Below are 23,859 nucleotides of genomic sequence, written 5' to 3'. Positions count from 1 at the left end.
TCAATGCCCCTCCCGGCCTCCACTGGTCCCTGTGGAAGAGAAATCCAGAGACTAACAACCCTCTGAGGGAAGAGATGACTGGAAATATATAACATAGCTGCAGGACAATATTACACAACCAGAAATAATAATAAATATACTTTACTACTGAACCATCAATAATATATCTAATCTATATCAGATAACAACACCAGACTGAAACAACTGAAAGGGGGAGAAAAGAAAGTGTTTTACTCACAGATGTTGGAGACAGGAGGAGGTTTCAGTCTGTGTGAAGCTCAATGTTCGTCCTCACAAAGCCCGCGCTCTGATTGGCTGTAGGACCAGAGTCCTTCAGCTGGACAAGTCTTCCCATTGGTGAACAGCTCAGAAGGAAAGTCAGGGGTAGCCTCGCCCCCGTAATTACGCAACTTCCACTCTCCCTTGGACATGCGCAGTCCCGGACCACAGGGGAGGGAGAGATCGCCGAGTGGCTTTTCGCGCTGGCCGGAGCTGTCAGCTGGTTGCCTGGAAACCTTGTTTCGAGGAGCTGTGGGGGAGGGGGCGGCGTTCCCGTGTCCGCGCGCCGGAACCCGGAGACGTCACCGCCGAACAGGGTAATTCCTATTGGCTGATTCAAGCAGGTTTCCACTGACGTCATACAAAGCGGAAGTTGGAGGTAAAACTTCCTCCTGTCTCCAACATCTGTGAGTAAAACACTTTCTTTTCTCATTCTCACCTTCAATTGGTCACTTGCAGCAACTGAAGGGAAAGGAAGTGAATCCAGGGAGGGTGCAGACTCTGCAAAGCTTGGCCCAGGTCTCTCTCTCTCTCTCTCTCTCTCTCAAAGACATTGACATCCTTTGCTCCCTCAGCTTGACACATTTATTTGTCTGACTAAAAGGATGGTCTCTTTCCTAATGTTCACAATTAAAGACCTGCTTTTCCCAGGCGATGGCTGACATTTAAGGGGGCAGTAAATTAATATCAGTCTTGAGATATGTCTGGTGTTGTTACATGGCACGGATTAGATACATTGGTAGTACAGTGGTTAGCACGGTTTCTTCACCGCTCTGAGGTCCCAGCTTCGATTACCGGCTTGGGTCACTGTGTGGAGTCTGCATGTTCTCCCCGTGTCTCCATGGGTTTCCTCCTTGTGCTCTGGTTTCCTCCCACAGTCCAAAGATGCACAAGTTAGGTGGATTGGCCATGCTAAATTGCCCTTGATGTCCATTAAGGTTAGGTTGGTTCACGGGGTGGAGGTGTGGGCTTAAGTAGGGTGCTCTTTCCAAGGGCGGTGCAGAGTCGATGGGCCAAATGGTTTCCTTCTGCACTGTAAATTCTATGATTATTGCTGGTTTTGTAATAAATTACATTTGTTATATTGCGTCTTCAAACATTTTACAGGATATTAGAAGAGGAGGAATTACAGGCAGTAATCTCAAACGTCACGTCGAGATCTGTCAGAGTCACTCGATTCCTTGGGAGATGAACATTATCTGCATTTGACTCTGGAAGGAGAAATGTTTGTTCTGTCTGCATCAAGACACTGAAAATGCAGAGACACATATGTGAGTGAGAATGTTCCAGAGCACTGACTGTAGAAAGAGGTTGAACCAGTGAGACAGCCTGAAAAAACATTGCACCATTCACAGCGGAAAAGACCGTACACGTCTTATGTGTGTGGATGAGGCTTCAACTGATTATCCGACACGGAGAGAAACAAGGGGACCCAAAACATGGAGAAACCATGGACATGTGGTGACTGTGGGAAGGGATACAGATTTCCATCAGAACTGGAAACTCATCGACGCAGTCACACTGGGGAGCGGCCATTCACCTGCTCTCAGTGTGCGAAGGGATTCACTGAGCTATCCAGTCTGCATACACACCAGCGAGTTCACACTGGGGAGAAGCCTTTCACCTGCTCTCAATGTGGGAAGGGATTCAGTTTTTCATCCACCCTGCAGAAACACCAGCGAGTTCACACTGGGGAGAAGCCGTTCACCTGTCCTGAGTGTGGAAAGGGATTTAGACATTCATGCACTCTGCAGAAACATCAGCGTATTCACACTGGGGAGAGGCCTTTTACCTGCTCTCAGTGTGGGAAGGGATTCTCTCAGTTATCCCACCTGCAGGTACATGGGCGAATTCACACCGGGGAGAGGCCATTCACCTGCTCTCAATGTGGGAAGGGATTCAGTGATTCATCCCACCTATTGACACACCAACGAATTCACACTGGGGAGAGGCCATTCTCCTGCTCTCAGTGTGGGAAAGGATTTACTCAATTATCCAACCTGCAAACACACCGGCGCGTTCACACTGGCGAGAGGCCATTCACCTGCTCTCAGTGTCGGAAAGGATTTACTCAAATATCCACCCTGCAAACACACCAGCGAGTTCACACTGGGGAGAAGCCATTCACCTGCTCCCAGTGTGGGACGGGATTTATTGATTCATCCCATCTATTGAGACACCAGCGTATTCACACCGGGGAGTGGCCATTCTCCTGCCCTCAATGTGGGAAGGGATTCAGTGATTCATCCACCTTGCAGTCACACCAGCGGGTTCACACTGGGGAGAGGCCGTTCAACTGCTCTCAATGTGGGAAGGGATTCACTCAATTATCCAACCTGCAGACACACGAGCGAATTCACACTGGGGAGAGGCCGTTCACCTGCTCTCAGTGTGGGAAAGGATTTACTCAATTCTCCAACCTGCAGACACACCAGCGAGTTCACATTGGGTAAAGATCGTTCACATGCTGTCAATGTGGGAAGGAATTCCATGATTCATCGCACATGATGAGACACCAAGTTCATAATTAATTTCAGTGGTTCTATTTTGATGTTATTGTTTCTGCTCTTAGTTACATTGCGGATGGCATTTTGTTCATTCTGACTGTTGGTCAATGAGGATGGGTGGAGGGTTTCTTTCTGCTGGACTTGTCGGTGGTCAAAGGGCTGATGCTCATTGAGCCTTGTTGCGAATACCTGGCTTCAAATTGCACAATGATCACTGAGTGAAAAGGTGTTTGGATTTTTGATGATATTTAGTTGTCAATTTTCTTTTCAATCCCCCAAAACATGCTATGCTGCCATGGAGATGGATCCTCATGGTTACATGGTTCCTTTGTTCAAGTTACGTGGGTGTTCTTTCACAGAAAGAAACTGTCAAGGTATGAGAGGCAAGTTACCTGTGATAGATTGGGAAACTGATGGGAGACAGGCAATAGCTAATCTTTAAGAAATAATTACATATTTACATGGGGATTAGTTAGCTCAGTTGGATGGGTGGCATGCTTCTGACGCAGAGCAACATGAACAGTGCCGCTTCAACTCCCGCACCAGCTGTGCTTATCCATGAAGGCCCAGCCTTCTCAACATTGCCCCTCAGGTGACGTGCGGTGACCCTCAGGTTGAATCACCACCAGTCAGCTCTCTCTTCTGTCAAAGGGGGAGCAGACTATGGAGCGCTGGGACTTTGGCGACTTTCATTTCACCTGTATACGTAACATATAGATTCATTTTGAGAACAAAAATCCAACAGGAAAAGTGATACAACCGTGACTAACAAAGAAAAGTTAAAGATTCCATTAGATCCATGGAAAGTGGCCAAAATAGTAGTAAGTCTGAGGATTGGGTACTTGATTTATAATTCAGCAAAGGACCAAGAAACTTATAAAGTCCCAAAAGACGTGCTGTTAGATAATTTGGATATTCTGAACTCTCCCTCTGTGTACCCGAACAGGCGCTAGAATGTGGCAACGAGGGGCTTTTCACGGTAACTTCATTTCAGTGTAAGCCTACTTGTGACAATAAAGATTATTAATATTATTATTAAAGAGAGAGAAAATAGGGTATGAGAGCAAACCTAAAAAGCGACTGGAAAAGTTCCTCTAGGAATGTGAAAAGGAAAAGATTAGCAAAGACAAATGTGGGTCCAGTCCAGACAGAGACAGGAGAGTTTATAATGGGGAATAAGGAAATGTCAGAGAAACTAAGCAATGTGTGTCTGTCTTCACAGAAGAAGGTACAGAAATCATCCCCAAAACACTGGAGAACCAAGGGATGAGTGAGCACGAGGAACTGAAAGAGATTAGTATTAGTGAGAAAGTAGTATTGGAGAAATTAATGGGATTGAAAGTTAATAAATTCCCAAAAGCTGCTGCTCTACATCCCAGAGTGTTGAAAGAGGCGGCTGTAGAGATAGTGGATACATTGGTGATCATCTTTCAAAATTCTATAGATTCTGGAATGGTTCCTGCTGATTGGAAGGAGGTAAATGTAACCCCACTATTTGAGGAGGGAGAGAGAAAACGGGGAACCACAGACCCATGAGCCTGACATCAGTAGGAGGGAAAATGCTACAATCTATTATAAAGGATGTGATAACATACAAATTAGGAGCAGGAATAGGCCACTCGGCCCCTCGAGCCTGCTCCACCATTCAATAAGTTCCCGGCTGATCTGATTGTAACCTCAACTCCACATTCCCACTGAACCGCCCCCGATAACCTTTCACCCCTTGTTTATTCATCTATCCAACTCTGCTCTCAAAATATTCAAAGATTGGGCAGCACGATGGCACAGTGGTTAGCACCGTTGCTTCACAGCTCCAGGGTCCAAGGTTCAATTCCCGGCTTGGGTCACTGTCTGTGCGGAGTCTGCAAGTTCTCCCTGCGTCTGCGTGGGTTTCCTCCGGGTGCCCCGGTTTCCTCCCACAGTCCAAAGATGTGCAGGTCAGGTGGATTGGCCATGATAAATTGCCCTCAGCGTCCAAAAAGGTTAGGTGGGGTTGCTGGGTTACAGGGATAGGATGGAGTCAGGTGCTCTTTCCTAAGGGCCGGTGCAAACTCAAAGGGCCAAATTGCCTCCTTCTGCACTGTAAATTCTGTGATTCTATGACTCTGTTTTCACTGCCCTTTGAGGAAGAGAGTTCCAAAGACTCCCAATCCTCTGAGAGAAAAAAGTTCTCCTCTGCCTTAAATGGACAAGTTATTACTTTTAAAGTGACTCCAGTTTCTAGGTTCTTTCCACATCCACCCTGTCAAGGCCCCTCAGGATCTTATACAGTTCAATCAAGTCACCTAAACTCCATCGGACACAAGCCCAGCCTGTCCAATCATTCCTCATAAGACCAGCCTCCAATTCCAGGTATGAGTCCAGTAAACCCTCTCTGAACTGCTTCCAACACATTGACATCATTCCTTAAATGAGAGCAATACTGTACACAGTGCTCCAGATGTGGTCTCAGCAATGGCCTGTATAACTGAAGGTTAACCTCCCTACTTTTTAGCTTCCCTAATTACTTGCTGTACCTGTATACTCGCCTTTTGTGATTCATGCTCTTGGACACCCAGATCCCTCTGAGTCTCAGATCTCTGCAATCTCTCACCATTTAGATAATAAGCTTTTTTATTCTTCCTGCCAAAATGGACAATTTCACATTTTCCCACACTATACTCCATTTGGTAGATCTTTTCCCACTCACTTAACCTATCTATATCCCTTTGTAGTCTCCTGATGTCCTCTTCACAATTTACTTTCCTACCTACCTTTGGAACATTGGAAAATAGGAACAGAAGTTAGCCATTCAGCCCATCGAGCCTGCTCCAACATTCAATATGATCATGGCTGATCATTCACTTCAATGCCTTTTCCCCCACACTATCCCCATATCCCTTTGTGTTATTGGGATTTAGAAATCTGTCAGTCTCTGCTTCAAACACACTCAATGACTGATCTCCCACAGCCCTCTGGGGTAGAGAATTCCAAAGATTCACAACCACCTGAGTAAAGAAATTCTCTCCGAGACTGGTCCTAAGTGGCTTTCCCCTATTTTGAAATTGTGTCCCCTGGTTCCAGACTCTCCAACCAGGGGAAAAATCAGACCTGCACCCACCCTGTCTATTCCTTTATGGATTTTGTAAGTTTCAATGAAATCCTCTCTCATTCTTCAAAATTCTGGAGAAAAGAGGCCCAGGTTCCCCAATCTCTCTTCATAGGACAGTCCGATCTTGCTCAGAACAAGTCTAATGAATCTTTGTTACAGTCCCTCTATGGCAATAATATCTTCCCTAAGGTAGGGGGAGTAAAACTGCACACAGTACTCCAGCTGTGGTCTAACCAACGTTCTATACTATTGAAGCAAGTCTTCACTACTCCTATACTCAAATCCTCTTGTGATAAAGGCCAATATGCCATTAACCTTCCTAATAACTTGCTTCACCTGCATGTTCGCCTTCGGTGACTTATTGACAGGCCGCCTGGGTCCATCTATACTCGGGTCCCTTTACCACTATAACCACTCCCGTTAACTGCACAAGAGGCTCAGGTCGCAGAGGGAGACCATTTGGCCGAACGTGCTAATGCCAGATAGTCCAATTTTCTTTTGAAAGAAAGAGTTGAATATGTTTCTTGCACCCTTTTCAGGTAACGCACTCCTGATCACAACAACTTGCCTGTGTTTTAAAAACAAATTATTCAGGATCTAGTGTGTTTGGATTTTCATTGAGAATTTCAGAAAGAATCAAAATATTGCTCAAAATTAAAGCTCAATCTTTGTCAATCATTTTGATGAGGGGACCAAGTTTGTGGAAAATCTAAAGAAAAAGATCATTTTCGATAGTATCACAGCGGCTCCAAAAGATTTAGATTTTACATTTAGATATATTGTTACTTGTACTGAGGTACAGTGAAAAGTATTGTTCTGCATACAGTCCAGGCAGATTGTTGCATACATGAAAAACAGAGGACATACAATAAATACACAATGTAAATACACAGACATTGGGTGAAGCTTAATGAGTGTAGTGCTAAGTGTAGTCATTGTTGTAATGTACAAAACTGTAGGTAGGACTGGGAAATCCATTTAATTTTATAATTCCATCACTTTTCCACCATATTTATGGCTTTAAGTAACAAGGTCAAGGAAGCCATTTTAAACTCTAACATCCAGCGTCTTGCACCGATTATGCAACATTTCTTTGTTCATCACATATGGATTTCATGTTGGAAGCCAGTCACAAATCAGTTGATTAGAATTCGTGAAACAATGTAATCGATAAAATTGTAATGGCTGAATTGTTCTTTTATACATTAAGATTGTACAACCCAAATGTTTCTAAACTGCAGAGCTAGCATAAATTGTTTATACAAAGAAAGTATTTTGATAAGCAGCGGGCTACCATGTTATACCCAAGTCTGGCTCAAGAATAAGCGTATTATTCCACCTGATCAAAATTAGTAAAAAAGAAAGATATTGCTTTCCACAACCTGTCTTTTTAAACCAGTGTATCTTATATTAACCAAATGTATGAATTAGATTACTGTATTAATGAGCTACCAGCAGTAGCAGTAATACCTAGTGAGGCTTAATCAAATTGCAGCTAAGGAATCCATCATGAATCAGTAGTTATAGTGAAAGACTAAAAGTCTTTTTACATTTGCTGTAAAAATGTACAATCTTAATTGATGTGTATTTAAAAAAATACGAAATGAAGATAAATGTACTGGCAAGAGAGACCTTCAAGCTCAAATTAGCCTCAACATTTGAAACTGTATGAATAAGGGATTGTATAGAATCAGATAAAGGGATAGTATGAAACAGTTCGATTGTATTCCTGTCTAAGATAATGAGAGTAGGCAGTATAAGTAATTGGGGATCCAATTTAATTAATCTAGTAACCAAATTGAGCAATTATCATGTTACAACAGGCCCAACTCTGACGTGAGGTAATGGTCACTTTGGGGATAAAAGTAGAGGTTCCGAAGGTCTTCCTTGCAGGCCAAGTACTGAAGATTCCCGAGGCCGAGTTCCAAGGAAATTACTGTCAAAGAAGGAGCCAGACTCCCGAGGCGGAATTCCACAAGAATTACTGTCACAGAAGGAGCCAGAGAGGGTTACACTTCTACAGACTGATCACCCGCATAAAGTTGTAAAAGTCAATGTCTTAAAGTTGTTTAGTAAACCTTTTTCATTTAATAAACTTTTAAAATTTACTATCCAGAGGATTCTGAATTTGCCTTAATTGGTTGAAGTCTTATCCGAACCAAAGTGAATTTATTAAGTGGTAATTTGTGGGTAGCTGAAATCAATTAAGTTCCAGATAACAAGATCAGATAACATTAATCTTCAATTTAAAAACTTGCATTTCTATAGCACCTTTCACAACCACAGGATGTCCCAAAGTGCTTTACAGCCAATGAAGTACTTTTCAAGTGTAGTCACTGTTGTAATGGAGGAAACGCAGCAGCCAATTTACACACAGCAAGATCCCACACACAGCAATGTGATAATGAGCAGATGATCTGTTTTTAGTGATGTTGACTGAGGGATAAATATTGACCTGGACACCGGGGATAACTCCCCTGTTCTTCTTCAAAATAGTGGCTGTGGGAACTTTTACATCCACCTGAGAGGGGCAGACAGAGCCTCAGTTTAACATCTTATTTGAAAGAAGGCTGTTCTGACAGTGCAGCACTCCCTCAGTGCTGGGACGAGGAATGTTGGAACTGGTTTTTGTCCACAGGACCCTAACTGGGATTTAACCTTCTGATCCAGAGGTGAGAGAGTTGCCCACTGAGCCAAGGCAGACACTAGTTAGAAAGGAAAAGTTATACTTTAACCTTTGCCTCAATCTAATAATTAAATAACATCGATTTAACTGCCAAATGTTGAAGTGTTGATTTCGAGCCACAAGTTTTTCCCACTTGCTCCTCTGCACCTTTCTGTCTCTCTACTGCTCATATCAATGACAGCCAGGCGACGGAGCTGAGGGCTGAAATTAGCTGAGAATAATGGGGCCTGCATCCCAGTTGGTAAACTTCCATGGGTGTTGCACTAATAGAGTGGCATACATCATAGAATTTACAGTGTAGAAGGAGGCCATTCGGTCCATCGAGTCTGCACCGGCTCTTGGAACGAGCACCCTACCCAAGGTCCACACTAAGGGCAATTTTGGACACTAAGAGCAATTTATCATGGCCAATCCACCTAACCTGCACATTTTTGGACTGTGGGAGGAAACCGGAGCACCCGGAGGAAACCCACGCACACACAGGGAGGATGGGCAGACTCCGCACAGACAGTGACCCAAGCCGGGAATCGAACATGGGACCCTGGAGCTGTGAAGCAATTGTGCTATCCACAATGCTACCGTGCTGGAGGACTGAATGGGAAATGGACCTCCAACCAATTGTTACATCGGTCACTGTTCCGATCCCAGACCAGACCCCAACAGTGGCTGGGATACAGGACCCCAATATTTCAGTTTATTTGTAAGGCTGCGGAAAGAATGATTCGTTCCAGGAGTGATTGCATGAAGAAATAGGGTTTGGTTATGTTTAAAAGAAAACTTTATTGTGGCTACAATATTAAACTTTTTAACTTCACACCCAAAAACAACAGCTTACAATTACCCATTTAAGCACTACTACTCAATCCCCCATTAAACAACAGGAAAAGAAAGATACAGCTCTCAATCTGTCTTACTGTGGGAGAATTGTGGACCCAGAATTCAACTCCTCTCTCCAAATCTTTCTCCAAAAACTGATCTTTAAAGATTTTTAAAATGTCTTTCTGACTTCCTTGGTTGCACCCAGCAATGACCTCGTCTCCCTAAGCTGGAAAACAAATGATCTCTGACAGCTGCAAAGTACATTCATTCCACAAATACTTTCCCAGTCAGACCACAGTCCATTAGTCCAGACTGAAAAAACACATTCCTTTGTCAATTTCACCTTCTGGCTACTAAAAACACCCAGGCCCTGCCAAACAGGATCCTTCTTTAAAATAAAAACAGGACCTCTGCAGTGAATCACACTCTAACCCCACGCTTTTAACCCTGAAATTGCCCAATACATTTATGATCCAATTTTCCTAAAATCTTCCAATCGTCACAGCTTCCCCTTTAAAAAAATGAACCAGCAACGTCCGCAGATGGCTTTATTTTTCTAAAAACTTTTTAACTTTAAACATTTCTTCTGATTACATGCAACTTATAATCTATAATAACATTTTACATTTTTCAACAGGCTAACATACACGTGAGTATAGTCCATTTTAGTCTTCTCACATGTCACAGTCATTCGCATAAATTTAACCACTACTTCGAGCGAGAGAGATTTCAACGGTCAGGGTGGCCTCCCAAGATTACACAAGAAAAGCTTCATCAACAATTCAGTGATAAATGCACAGAATGGTGGCACAGTGGTCAGCACTGCTGCCTCACGGCGCCGAGGTCCCAGGTTCGATCCTGGCCCTGGGTTACTGTCCGTGTGGAGTTTGCACATTCTCCCCGTGTCTGCGTGGGTCTCACCCCCACAACCCAAAGATGTGCAAGATAGGTGGATTGGCCATGCTAAATTGCCCCTTAATTAGAAAAAATAATTGGATACTCTAAATTTAAAAAAACACACAATTCAGTGATATGTAGTTGCCTGGCTCTGACAGCAGAATTCTTCTCTTGATGGTCAGACAGGTTGCTATCGATGCTGCAGCATTCATCATCTGTTCTTCACATTTATCAGCTGCTTTGTATTCTGTGTCTGTTGAGGATAGCCAAAAATAATGGGTAAGTGCTGGTGCATTTGGACAGTGCAAAACAACAGTCAGTGCATGCAAACGTTTGCTGAACATTCTGGCTACATTTGTACAAGCTCTTCAGCCTCCACCACAGACGATGCTCTCTATAAAACTGTGAGACAGCTCCAGTCCTGACCAGATACTAGTATAATCACCTCTTGTGTCACTACCGGTGTGGCATGGTAGCACAGTGGTTAGCACTGTTGCATCACAGCACCAGGGACCCAGGTTTGATTCCCAGCTTGGGTCACTGTCTGCGGAACTGCACATTCTCCCCATTGAACCAACTTGCTTGAACTAAAATTATCCACTTCATCCACCACCTGCTCTTGTTTTTACCAACCATCTGATCAAACATGTTTTCTGACAACTGAACCTCAGCCTCCCTATTGGCACTCCTCAAATTCTCTTCCTCCTGTCTTAACCAGTGGTTTTGTGATCTGATTACCACACAATTAGGAAACACTCCTGGATCTATTTCTTGCAACATCTCAGTTCCACTTTCCACTGGCTTTTCAACCATAGTAGGTTGCACTCCCACCTGTGATCCAGGTATATTATTATCTAGGATAAATCTTATCCTAAAAAGGTAATTTTTCTTTTACTCCTACTACCACTTCACCACTTTTCACTGAACTCTCTCGCCATACCTTACATAGTGGCACACTACTGCTCTCACCACTAAATAATAATAATAATCGTTTATTGTCACAAGTAGGCTTCAATTAAGTTACTGTGAAAAGCCCCTAGTTGCCACATTCCGGCACCTGTTCGGGGAGGCCGGTACAGGAATTCAACGCGTGCTGCTGGCACTGTTCTGCATTACACGCCAGCTATTTAGCCCACTGTGCTAAACCAACCCCATATTCCACAAATGACCACATTTTCTGCCAAAACTCCTCCCAAACCATTTCTCACCATTAAAGATTGACTTGCTCAAATATATTCAGAACTACCTGGAAATCAATGACACAGGTGAGGTTTCGGCGGTGGTGCCTGGGAGGCAATGAAGGCGGTGGTTAGAGGGGAGCTGATCTCGATACGGGCCCACAGAGAGAAAGCCGACAGAGCAAGAGACGGACGGACTGATAAAGGAGATACTGCAGGTTGACAGGAGGTATGTGGAAAACTCAGAGGCAGGGCTTCTAAGGGAGCAACAGAGGCTACAGGCGGAGTTCGGCTTGTTAACTACAGGGAAGGTGATGGAACAGCTGAGGAATGTGAGGGGGCGATATATGTACATGGTGAGAAGGCCAGCAGAATGCTTGCACAGCAGCTTAGAAAGAGGGAGGCAGCCAGGAAGAGAGGGAAAGTAAAGGATGGGGACGGAAACGTGGTCGGAGACTCAGCAGGGGTGAATAAGGCGTTCAAGGAGTTTTACAGCAGGTTGTATGGGTCGGAACCCCCAGCTGGGCCGGAGGGAATGAGGCACTTTTTAGGGGGGGCTGAAGTTCCCGAAGGTGGACGGGGGGTTTGGAGAAGGGCTGAGGACCTCGATTGGGTTGGACGAAATAGCAGAGGGACTGAAGGCCATGCAGTCGGGTAAAGCCCCGGGGCCAGACGGGTATCCAGTGGAGTTCTGTAAAAGGTTCTCTGGGCTATTGGGGTGGCTGTTGATGGGGACATACAATGAGGCAAGGGAACCTGGGGTGCTTCCCCCGACGATGTCACAGGCCACTATCTCATTGATCCTGAAGCGGGACAAGGACTCAGGGCTATGCGGAACCTATAGGTCATCCCTACTAAATGTGGACGCCAAACTGCTGGCCAAAATCTTGTCCTCTCGGATTGAAGACTGCGTTCCGGCCGTGATTGCGGAGGACCAGACGGGATTTGTTAAGGGTAGGCAGTTGGCGGCCAATATAAGAAGGTTGTTAAATGTGATTATGATGCCCCCAGAAGGTAGGGACGTGAAGGTAGTGGTCGCAATGGATGCAGAGAAGGCATTTGATTGGATGGAATGGGAATATCTGCAGGAGGTACTGGGGTGGTTTGGATTAGGGCAGGCCTTTATTGACTGGGTCAGGCAGTTGTATCAGGTTGCGAGCTACGGACGGACAGGTCAACATCGGACTATGTCAGGCTGCATCGGGGACGGGACAGGGATGCCCACTCCTGTTCACGTTGGCCATAGAGCTGCTGGCAATTGCACTGAGAGCCTCAAGGGGATGGTCCGGGGGGGGAGTGGAACACAGAGTCTCTCTATATGCAGACGACCTGCTCCTATATGTTTCGGACCCACTAGAGGGATGGATGAAATTATGAGGATTCTGGGGGAATTTGGCCTGTTTTCGGGTTATAAACTGAATATGGGGAAAAGTGGGATGTTTGTGATCCAGGCAAAGGTCAGGAGAGGTGATTGGGGGAGCTGCTGTTTAGGGTGGTAGGGGGAAGCTTTCGATACCTAGGCATTCAGGTGGTGCGGGAATGGGAACGGCTACACAAGTTAAATTTGGCCCGATTAGTAGACCAAATGAAGGGCGATTTCCGAAGGTGGGACGCGCTTCCGTTGTCACTAGCTGGGAGGGTGCAGATAGTGAAAATGACGATCCTCCCGAGATTCCTGTTTGTGTTTCAGTGTCTCCCCATCTTTATTCCATGGTCCTTCTATAAACGGGTCAATAAGGTGATCACTGGCTTTGTATGGGTGAGTAAAACCCTGCGAGTAAAAAAGGGGATGCTTGAGCAGAGCCGGGGGAAGGGCGGGCCGGCGCTGCTGAACTTTAGTAATTATTATTGGGCGGTGAATATAGCCATGATCAGGAAGTGGGTGGTGGGGGGAGGGTCGATATGGGAGCGTGTGGAGGCGGCATCATGCAACGGCACCAGTTTGGGGGCATTGATAACGGCGCCTCTGCCATTCCCGCCGGCACAGTACTCCACTAGCCCGTGGTGGTGGCAGCCCTGATGCTCTGGGGCAATTGAGGAGGAATGTGGGAGTGGAGGGAGCATCGGTGTGGTCTCCAATCTGTAATAATCACCGGTTTGCCCCGGGAAGGTTAGATGGAGGGTTCCGGAGTTGGCAGAGTGCAGGGATTGAGAGGATGGGAGATATGTTTATGGAGGGGAGCTTTTCTAGCCTGAGAAAGCTGGAGGAGAAATTTGGATTGGGTTAGGGGAAATGAGTTTAGGTACCTCCAGGTACGGGACTTCGTACGCAGGCAGGTCTCAACCTTCCCGTTCCTACCACCAAGGGGGATACAGGACAGGGTAGTTTCCAGAATGTGTATGGGAGAAGGGAGGGTTTCGGACATTAATAGGGAACTTATGGGGTCAGAGGAGACGCAGACTGAGGAGCTGAAACACAAATGGGAAGAGGAGTTAGGAGGAGAGATAGAGGATGGTCTCTGGGCGGACGGGTTGAGTAGAGTCAACGCGTCCACAACATGTGCCAGGCTCAGCCTGCTACAATTTAAGGTCATTCACCGGGCCCACATGACAGTGGCCCGTATGAACAGGTTCTTTGGGGTAAAAGATAAGTGCGCAAGGTGTGCAGGAGGGTCAGCGAACCATGTCCATATGTTCTGGGCATGCCCGATGCTTAGGGGATTCTGGCAGGGGTTTGCGGATGTCATGTCCAAGGTGTTAAAAACAAGGGTGGCACCGAGTCCAGAGGTGGCGATTTTTGGAATGTCGGAAGACCCGGGAATCCAGGAGGAGAAAGAGGCAAACGTTCTAGCCTTTGCTTCCCTGGTAGCCCAGAGATGGATACTATTAGCCTGGAGGGACCCAAAGCCCCCGAAGACGGAGACCTGGCTAACTGACATGGCTAGCTTTCTCTGTTTGGAAAAAATCAAGTTCGCCTTGAGAGGGTCAGTGTTAGGGTTCGCCCGGAGGTGGCAGCCGTTCGTCGACTTCTTTGGGGAAAATTAACCATCAGCAGAAGGCGGGGGGGGGGGGGGGGGGGGCAATTGAGGAGGAATGTGGGAGTGGAGGGAGCATCGGTGTGGTGAGGGGGGATTCGGGTTTCGCTTAGTTTAGAGTAGGGGGTTAGTAAAGGTGGTCCCTGTAAGGGTGAAAGACGGCTTTTGCACTATGTTTATATTTACATGGACATTGTTTATTTTGTTGTCGTTGTAATACCATAAATGCCTCAATAAAATGTTTATTAAAAAAAAGATTGACTTGCTCCTGTATCCCTCAAGATCTGAATCTCCTTACCTACTCCACCTTGTACACACGAGTAAACCTCACCCTCACAAATATCCTTAAAAAGTTATGTTACCTGCTTATCCACCAACCTCTCAATAGGCTCTACACTCTGTTGCACTTTTCCACTGGGACAATGTTTTTTCCTCCCACTTTAATAAAACCCACTGGCTTATCCTGTTTGATTGAGTCTGTTTTCCCACTCCTTTTCTTAAGCCACAAACTGTGACTTTACATGTCCAACATGTGCCAAACCCATAACAATCTTAAGGGACACAGGGGCTACGCAAACTCTCTTACTGGAGAAGGATTTGTTTCTTCTTTCAGAGACTCAATGAAAGCTGAGGAATTAGTGAATGGGAAAAGTGGAGATTGTATTCCAGTCCCATTGTATAAAGTACAATTGGAGTGTGATCTCGTGTCAGGTCCAGTAGTTGTTGGGCTGGCTGAGAAATTCCCAGTGGACGGAATAGATTTACTTTTGGGGAATGATTTGGCAGGAGTGACGGTTGTAGATTCAACCATGATAACAGAGGGTGTGAGAGAATTACTGCAGTTATCACATGAAATACCAACAGTAGGGCATGTGGGAATTAAGAAAACTCATTGGGCATTAAATTACTCAAAGAAAAATGTTGAAAGATGTTAATCACAGATCAAACAGTGAACCAGATTCTCAGAATTCTAAGACTGAAGGTGACCATAGGAAAGAGGAGTTTGAATTTAATAGTAGTGACAGTGATGAAGAGACAGACGAGAGTACCAAATTCAATTTTGCTTCTGATTATGGAGTGATGATGAACAGCTATTACCAAATAGACCTGTCACTAACTGATCTTGTGCCAATGACAAGTAATTCTCCCAGAGCTCAGAATGAAGGCAGAAAATTGGAGGAAGAAAGTGAATTGGACTTTTCTAAAAGTGATTTGTTAAAGTCCCTTGTAGTAAATCCATTGCTATCCCCTTCAGGGGAAATATTTCCCACAGCATGCCTCCTTTGAAGCAACATTTCCTTGATAGCACAGCATCAGTTAGTCAGGACGAGGACTGAGAAGTGGCACTAAGCTGGTTCACCCACATCCTTTTAAAGATCCACAGTGCTTCTTAAAGGGAGCAAATGGCAAAGGAGATGAAATAATCAGTCATCAATATCTTTTAAAACTAAGAGGAAGGTGAATGGAGACCTATGTCGTGATTCTGTCACCACATCTGGTAACAAAAAACAGAAAATGCATGGGTCCAACAATGTGTTATCCTCTGATTCTGAAGGTCTGTATTGCTAAATCGGGATAAGAGTTGTGATTACGAAAACTCCAAAGAGGAGGTAGAAGCTGTAAAACAAAGAATGGTTCTTATTTCTGAAAGTAACCATGTGCAAGAAAAGAGAGCATGTAAAGGTGGAGGGGTTGGAGAGTGTTTATGGATTTAAAATGAACCAAATATTTCCCTCAGCATTGACAATAGTGCTTTTTGTTTGACTGTAGCAAATCTTTGAAATATGGATAAACATTTATTGGACAATCAGAAAAGACTGATTACATTACACGTGCTTTCAGAACACAGCTCCTTCATCAGGTGATGAAGGAGCTGTGCTCCGAAAGCTAATGATCCGAAACAAACCTGTTTGAGTTTAACCTAGTGTTGTAAGACTTCTTACTGAGCCCACTCCAGTCGAATGTTGGCATCTCCACATCTTTACATTGCACGACACCCAGAAAGGGGCAGATATAACAAAGATGCTGAAAGGGTATGAATAGAATTGAATGGAAGCACCAAGCGGCACTCGGTTAACAAATCATGAAGTAAACATCAGAAATTCTGAACTAATAAAGCAAAATCCTCCTCAGTTAGAAACTGAAATAAAAAGCACGTTCGATATGTAGCGGAAACAATTAAAAATGCAATGATCCACAGAACGCCAAGTAGGGTTTGACAGATTGACATCCATGTTGGTGGGCGAACCATTGCTGGCCATCCCAGACATTTCCAGACCATTTAAAATGGCCACAAATGCCAGTGACCTGGGAGTAGGGGCAGTGCTACTACAGGACAACAATGAAGGAATAAAGAGGCTAGGGAGGTATTTTTAGAAACAAATTCAGTCTGTGCCAAAGAAAGTATTCCATCATTGAGCCTTGGCCTTGCGACTAGCCCTTTAGCACTTCGTAGTACATGTCCAACATGACAATCAGCAAAGCATTGTTACACAGACCATAATCTATTTGCATTTGTAGAGAAGTTTAAAACCTGGAACGCAAGATTATTCCATTGGAGTTTATTATTACAACAGTTCAATGTTACAATTGTACATATTCCTGGAAAGGATAATGTGATTGCAGATGCTTTGTCATGGGTTTAAGGGCTGACTAGTTACCAATATAAAGACTGGGTAGGTAACTTGTATAATGGGGATGGATTGAACGTCTGTGATTTATGTCTTGCATATCTCATAATGAAACGTCCATTTGATTGATTTGGCCGGTTGCCAATGAATTGGCCCAAAGATCTGTGATCTGTCCAGTAACAGGTGGTGATTGGATATTATTCCACTAGAATGCTTTTCCGAGTCCCAAGATATCAGTTTGGTATCAGTTTTGACTCTGGCAGCACGCTGATACATCTAACTCTCTCCAAAAAGGTCCAGCTAACTCTCCCCAGAAGGCCATTGTGAGGGCTGGCTCTCTCTCCAGAGAGCCTGGTGGGTGCTGTATTTCTGAGACTACAGGGACCGAAAGACAAACTACAAACTGAAAGCAAAGTTTGACGTGAACTAAGGTGTCTCTCCAGAAAAGGTTTGACTCCTGCATTTTTAATGTAGAGAGTACCTGAATGAATGAATCTCCAAAGAAGATCTTTACAGACTGCAAACCAAAGACTTTAATCTGCAAGCTTGTTGTGAAGAAAGACTCTTTCCTCCAATTTTGAATTTTTTTGCCCCTTTCCACCCCTTTGCGGTTGTCTGTCTTGTGTGTGTGTGTATGAGAGAGAGAGGGTGGGGCAGGTTGATGTGGGTATTAGGTATTAACTTGTAGTTAACCAGTTGCATTTACTGCATATTTCATGGTAGTTCTCGTTATAAATAAAAAGTAATAATGTTTACATTTTCTAAGTAATCTGCTGTAACCTCCTTAATAATGGATTCTCGCACTTTCCCTGTCACACATGTTAGGCTAACTGGCCTATAGTTTCCTGCTTTCTGCCTCCCTCCTTTCTGGAATAGAGGTGTTACATTCTCTATTTTCCAATCCACTGGGACCTTTCCAGAATCTAAGGAATTTTGTGGGATTATAACCAATACATCTACTCTCTTTGCCACCACTTTTTTTAAAGCCCAAGAATGCAGGTCACCCAGTCCTGGGGACTTGTCAGCCTTTAGGTTCAATAGTTTTCCTGGCATCTTTTCTCTGGTGATTGTTCTGTGTTCCTCCCTCCCTATTACCTCTCGATTTTCAATTATCTTTGTGAATTGTTCTCGGTCTGGTACCGTGACGATAGACACAAAATACCTGTTTCAAGCCTCCATCATTTCTTTGTTTTCCATGATCAATTTCCCAGGCTCACTCTCCAGAGGACCAACCTGGATTTAGTCACTCTTTTCCTCTTCAAATACTTGCAGAAACCTTTACTATCTACTTTTGTAGTCCGAGAATGTTTACCCTCATACTCTAATTTCTGCCTGTTTCTTATCTTTTACTCATTCTTTGCTGATTCTAAAATCTGCCCAACTTTTGAATGAACACTAACCTTTGTAGATTTTGATGGTGTTTCTTTCAATTTAATACATTCCTTGACTTCCTTATTTAACCATGGATGATGCATTCTTCTCAAACAGCCTTTCTTTCTCTCTGGCATAAATGTTTGCTGAGAGTTATTCAAAGTCACTCACTTCCATACTGATGTCCCAATTTTCAACCTAGCTTCCCAAGTTCGCTTTCGCCAGCTCTCCCTTCATACCCTTCAGAGTTCTCTTTATTTAGTTTTTAACTTAGGCCAGCACTTTTAAAAAAGATTTAGAGTACCCCATTCTTTTTTTTCCAATTAAAAGGCAATTTAACGTGGCCAATCCACCTACACTGCACACCTTTGGGTTGTGGGGGTGAGACCCACACAGACATGGGGAGAATGTGTAAACTCCACATGGACAGTGATCCGGGGCCGGGATCGAACTCAGGTCCTCAGCGCCATGAGGCAGCTATGCTAACCACTGCTCCACTGTGCCGCCCTTAGACCAGCACTTCTCACCTTCAAACTGAAAGTGGAATTTTATTATATTATGATCAATGTGACTTAGAGGCTCCATCACAATGAGATTATTGACTAATCCTGTCTTGTTGCACATTACCAGATCGAGGATAGTCTGCTCCCTGGTTGGCTCTAAAATGTATGGCTCCAAGAAATTGTTCCAAAAAGACTCTGAACCCATTTTTTAGGATATTTTTGCGAATCTGATTCTCCCAATCGACATTAAAATTATCGGGGACCTTGATGATTGTTCCTCCGTTGGTGTGTGTCCTTGTGTCTCTTCAGGTTCAATGCTCAGTTGAAGTTTCATCCACATACAGAACACCAGGAAAGGTTTCTCCTCAATGTGAATGTTGTGATAATATTTCAGGCTTTGCACAGTCAGTGCAGTGGAACTCTCACTTGGATGAGTCCTTGTGCCTTTCCAGTGAAAGTAATATTTAAATTATTTGAAAGCTGACAGATCATAATTTCTCCTTCTAGATTCAATGGTTCATGATATTCAGATCCTGATGAATTAACTGAATCTGTCAGATGACAACGAGGTGCCTGGCTTGCAATTTCTGTCTTCAAATCCACCTATCTGATGAATGAGTTTGCAAATGTCATCACTGTCAGTACAGGATAGAAATTAAGAAATAATCCTCCCACCAGAATTACTCCTGCTGCTTATCCACAATTCTCCTCCCCTGAAGGTGCTGACTCTCGGGTTCAGTTTCACATTCACTTATTGCCCTCCCCAATATGTCACACATGTATCTAAATCTTTACACCTAGAGTTAACAAACTGTTTTGCTAAGGGGAGCACGCAATCAAATCCAGTGACTACCCACGTGTACGTTGTATCAGTGTGGGGTCACTGCCCTCCCACCGCTACTTGTCACCCAGGAGTTTGGAGACTGGGCTTTGGATGAGTAATGACGGCCGCATCTCCCACAATCCCCAGCGTTGGTGAAACCGCTCTTTCCACCGCGCCCGCGACCCAGGCCTATGCATGTTCAAGAGAGGGAAGCTGCGCATGTGGTGCAGAGTCGAGCCCACCCCCCTGAACGTCCTGTTACGGTATTAACCAATAGCAAAAGTTGGTGGACCGGAAGGACTCTGATCCTCCAGCTAATCAGAAGGCGGACTTTGAGTGAATGAAGATTGAGCTCCCCACAGACTGAAACCTCCTCCTGTCCCCAACATCTGTGAGTAAAACACTTTATTTTCTCCCCCTTTCCATTTCTTTTCTCATTCTCACCTTCAATTGGCGACTCGGAGCAACTGAAGGGAAAGAAAGTGAATCGAGGGAGGGTGCAGATTCTGGAAAGGTTGACCCAGCTCTCTCTCTCTCTTAAAGACATTTGCTCCCTCAGCTTGACACATTTATTTAGGGCAGCACGGTAGCATTGTGGATAACACAATTGCTTCACAGCTCCAGGGTCCCAGGTTCGATTCTGGCTTGGGTCACTGTCTGTGCGGAGTCTGCACATCCTCCCCGTGTGTGCGTGGGTTTCCTCCGGGTGCTCCAGTTTCCTCCCACAGTCCAAAGATGTGCAGGTTAGGTGGATTGGCCATGATAAATTGCCCTTAGTGTCCAAAATTGACCTTAGTGTTGGGTGGGGTTACTGGGTTATGGGGATAGGGTGGAGGTGTTGATCTTGGGTAGGGTGCTCTTTCCAAGAGCCGGTGCAGACTCGCTGGGCCGAATAGCCTCCTTCTGCACTGTAAATTCTATGATATAAATTCTATGATGATTACGACACTTGGATTCCATTCAGTAACCCAATCCATGCCGACTTTGTAGAGAAATCCAATCAGTCACATTCCCCCCTCGATATCCCCATTACTCTGCAAGTTTATTTCCTCACACTTTTATTTTGAAATGATGATCGTCTGTGCTTCCTCCACCCTCATAGGCAGCGAGTTGCAGATCTCTCACATCTCACTGTTGAAATAACTATCTCCCTCACAGCCCCATCAGTCTCCAGTCCTGTAATCAAGTCCTGTATATTACACACATTTTTAGTGCGGTATTATTGAGTATTTACTGGGAAAAGCGGAGCGAGAATGGAGGGAGAATGTGTGCGATGGAGATTCACAGCTTTTGGGGAACAAGAGAGGAAAGAATGTTCCATGGCAACTAGAATTGTCTGTTCTGAATTTCTATCCTGCACTGACAGTGATGTATTTTGTAAATTGTTTTTACAGTATATTAGAAGAGGACGAATTCCAGTCAGATATCTCAGACATCACAACACGATCTGACAGAGTCACTCGACTCTTTGGGGCTGAATATTATCAGACTTTGAATCCAGAAGAAGAAAAGTTTGTCTCATCTGTTGGCTTCAAAGGATTTTCAGCAACTTTGCAATCTGAAAAGTACCAAGACACACATACCTGAGTGAGAGTGTCCTAGTGCAGATATTGAATGAGCTTTAACCAGCTCCACAGCCCAAAGAAACATCGCTCCATTCAGAGAGGGGAAAATCCATACACGTGTTCGCTGTGAAGACAAGGTTTCAACTGATCATCGGACCTGGAGAGAGACACATACTGCATGCAGCAACCATGGAAATGTGAGGACTGTGGCAAGAGATTCAAATACCCGTCACAACTGGAGGCTCATTACCGCAGTCACACTGGGGAGAGACCGTTCATCTGCCCTGAGTGTGGAAGCGGTTTGAGTCATTTATCCACGTTGCAATCCCACCAGCGAATTCACACCGGGGAGAGGCCGTTCACTTGCCTTGAGCGTGGGAAGGGATTCAGTAATTCATCAGACCTGTATAAACACCAGCGGGTTCACACTGGGGAGAGACCATTCACCTGCTCCGAGTGTGGGAAGGGATTTAGTAATTCATCAGACCTGTATAAACACCAGCGGGTTCACACTGGGGAGAGACCATTCACTTGCTCTCAGTGTGTAAAGGGATTCAGTAATTCATCAGACCTGTATAAACACCAGCGGGTTCACACTGGGGAGAGACCATTCACGTGCTCTCAGTGTGTAAAGAGATTCAGTAATTCATCAGACCTGTATAAACATGAGCGAATTCACACTGGGGAAAGGCCATTCACTTGCTCGGGATGTGGGAAGGGATTCAGTGATTCATCTAAACTGCTGCGACACAAGCGAGTTCACACTGGAGATAGGCCGTTCACCTGCTCCGTGTGTGGTAAGGGATTCGGTGCTTTACCGACTCTACTGACACACCAGCGAGTACACACTGGGGAGAGGCCTTTCACCTGTTCTGAGTGTGAGAAGGCTTTCACTCATTCATGCAGCCTGCAGGAACACAGGTGAGTTCACACTGGGGAGAGGCTGTTCTCCTGTTCTGAGTGTGGGAAAGGATTCACTCGGTCTGCACACGTGCTGAGACACCAGTGTGTTCACACCGGGGAGAGACCATTCACCTGCTCTGAGTGTGGAAAGGGATTCACTCAGTTACCGCATCTGCAGACACATCAGCGTGTTCAGGGAGGTGGGATGGAAGTTTTCGGAAATGGGAAGAGAAGGGGATCAAGACGCTAAAAGATTTGTTTCTTAGAGGTTGGTTTGCAGGATTGAGGGAGCTGGAAGCTAAGTATGGGCTGGAGCAGGGAGAAATGTTTAGATACATGCAGGTTCGAGATTTTGCCAGGAAGGAGATACAGAGCTTCCCGGAGGAACCGGCCTCCACATTGCTGGAGGAGGTGCTGACGATCAGGGTACTGGAGAAGGGGGTAGTGTCAGCGGTGTACGGAGGCTAAGGCACCACTGGAAGGGATCAAAGCAAAGTGGGAGGAAGAGTTGGGAGAGGTTATAGAGGGGTTCTGGTGTGAGGTGCTCCGGAGAGTAAATGCCTCTACCTCATGTGCGAGGTTGGGGCTGATACAGCTGAAGGTGGTATACAGAGCACACCTCACGAGGGTGACGGTGAGGGTGAGCCGATTTTTTGAAGGAGTAGAGGATGTGTGTGAGCGTTGCAGGAGGGGGTGGGGGGGGGGGGGAGGGGGAGGGGGCACGAATCACGTTCATATGTTTTGTTCCTGTCCAAAGCTAGAGGAGTACTGGAAGGAGGTTTTTAAGGTAATTTCTAAAGTGGTGCATGTGAAACTGGACCCGGATCTCCGGGAGGCCATATTCGGGGTGTCAAATCAGCCAGGGTTGGAAACGGGGGCAGAAGATATTGTAGCCTTCGTCTCGTTGATCGCCTGAAGGCGGATCCTGCTGGGAGCAGCTTCTCCACCCTGTGCCCTGGCGTGGCGGGGGGACCTGTTGGAATACTTGACCCGTGAGAAGGTTAAGTTTGAACTGAGGGGAAGGATGGAGGGGTTCTACAAGTCATGGGCATTATTCATTAAGCACTTTCAAGAACTGGATAACATCGAACATTAGTTGGGGGGAATGGGGGGGGGGGAGAGGGTTGGGGGAGGGGGGCTGCTTGTATTAAGGGTGACTATGGGTAATCCCAGATTCCTTTTTGTCATTTGTTTATGTAAACATGCGGGCTGATGTTTGGGGGTTGGTGGGGGGGTGGGATTGTTGTTATTGTTATGGGGATTAACATATTTGTTGCTGATTATTGTTTATTGTTGGTGGGTGTAAATTTGGCAGAAAATGTGAAAAAGGAGAATAAAAATATTAAACAAAAAACAATCTCCTCTGCCATTTCCTTGTTCCCCATAACTGAAACAGCGGTGTGGAGGCACATGGTGGTTAGCACTGTTGCTTCACAGCTCCAGGGACCCGGGTTCAATTCCCGGCTTGGGTCACTGTCTGTGCGGAGTCTCCACGTTCTCCCCAAAACTGTGTGGCTTTCCTCCCACAAGTCCCAAAAGATGTGCTTGTTAGGTGAATTGGACATTCTGAATTCTCCCTCTGTGTACCTGAACAGGTGGCGGCGTGAGGCGACTAGCGGATTTTCATTGCAG

The 23,859-nt window shown here is 45.2% G+C and overlaps 1 protein-coding gene and 1 pseudogene across 5 annotated transcripts in view; one reads left to right on the top strand and one right to left on the bottom strand.

Annotated features, from left to right (window-relative positions):
• Nucleotides 1-348: 348 nt before the first annotated feature.
• LOC140422309 (uncharacterized) lies at nucleotides 349-22,836 on the top strand (annotated as a pseudogene).
• LOC140422297 (uncharacterized) overlaps nucleotides 10,082-23,859 on the bottom strand; it is a 380,604-nt gene continuing 366,826 nt past the window's right edge. For 2 of the 5 annotated variants that reach the window (XR_011947369.1, XR_011947368.1), the window contains 2 exons: nucleotides 21,343-21,448; nucleotides 10,082-10,532 (listed from right to left, as the gene is read on the bottom strand). The gene's annotated coding sequence lies outside the window, so the exon portion shown is untranslated. Of the gene's footprint in view, nucleotides 10,533-19,060; nucleotides 20,387-21,342; nucleotides 21,449-23,859 lie in introns of those variants that run through there. The other 3 variants (XR_011947371.1, XR_011947370.1, XR_011947372.1) reach the window with 2 other exon arrangements.

This window comes from Scyliorhinus torazame, chromosome 5, assembly GCF_047496885.1.
Source record: "Scyliorhinus torazame isolate Kashiwa2021f chromosome 5, sScyTor2.1, whole genome shotgun sequence".
NCBI lineage: Eukaryota > Metazoa > Chordata > Chondrichthyes > Carcharhiniformes > Scyliorhinidae > Scyliorhinus > Scyliorhinus torazame.
This window is presented reverse-complemented; position numbering and strand designations above follow the sequence as displayed.